We start from the raw sequence: 871 nt of genomic DNA, 5'->3' as shown, positions 1-871 counted from the left end.
CCCTAACCTGGAACCCCGAGCGCTACCCCGAGAACCACATGCCTAACACGGGCAGCACGGAAGACAGAGTCCACCGGCAGCCGCGCCAGACCATGCGGGGAACGTGGGCGCCTCTCGCCGAAGCGAGAAGGGAAAGGAAGAGCGCACGGGGATCGGAAGTAGAGCAGAAGCTCATCCTCAACAACCCCACCGAGCCGTCCTGGTCTGAACTTAGGGGGAAAGGCCGGTGGCCGCCTGCGACTGCCCCAGCTGCGGAAACCCAGAGGTTCCGATTGATGACAAAGCGACCCTCAGACAGGCGTAGCCCCAGGAGGAACCTGGGGCCGCAAAGTGTCGTTCAAGTGTCAATGATCAATGTGTCCTGCAATTCACATTAGTTCTCCAGCTAGCTGCGTTCTTCATCGACGCACGAAAGCCAGTGATCCACCGCTAAGAGTTGTATTATTGTTTTTCATTGCACGCAGAGGCTCAGTGGCTGGGCAGAGATTGGGAGGTTACCCTCCTTTCCCCACCCGCCCTTCGCCAATACGCAGGCCATGGTTCAAAGACAAAGGTTTAAGAATAGGGAGGCTTCGGGAGCTGCGCTTGTCTGTCATTCTACAAAGTAGACGAGCAAAAAGCCGCGAACATTAATCCCCCACCTATACCGGGGCGCAGAGAAGTTGACTGGGTTCCCAGTACTGTCTTGAGGATACTGGGCGATACTAAGCCGCTTACGTCATTAGACCATTTTGAAAGTCCCGGTTCACTGGACACCCCCAGTCCCCTTCGGTAGCGGCCTCTCCACCCGCCCATAGGTGAGTCATGCAGTTAACTAATGGGGAAAGGGGATGGAGCCAGTCGGGCACATCCCAGGCAAAGGGGGATGGGT

The 871-nt window shown here is 56.9% G+C and overlaps 1 pseudogene; it reads right to left on the bottom strand.

Moving 5' to 3' along the window:
- Positions 1-284: 284 nt before the first annotated feature.
- On the bottom strand, positions 285-438 carry LOC115140720 (5.8S ribosomal RNA; annotated as a pseudogene).
- Between the last annotated feature and the right edge of the window lie 433 nt (positions 439-871).

Source organism: Oncorhynchus nerka, linkage group LG16, assembly GCF_034236695.1.
Source record: "Oncorhynchus nerka isolate Pitt River linkage group LG16, Oner_Uvic_2.0, whole genome shotgun sequence".
In the NCBI taxonomy this organism is placed as follows: Eukaryota; Metazoa; Chordata; class Actinopteri; order Salmoniformes; family Salmonidae; genus Oncorhynchus; species Oncorhynchus nerka.
Note: the sequence above shows the minus strand (reverse complement) of the source record. Positions and strands in the feature narration are given on the sequence as shown.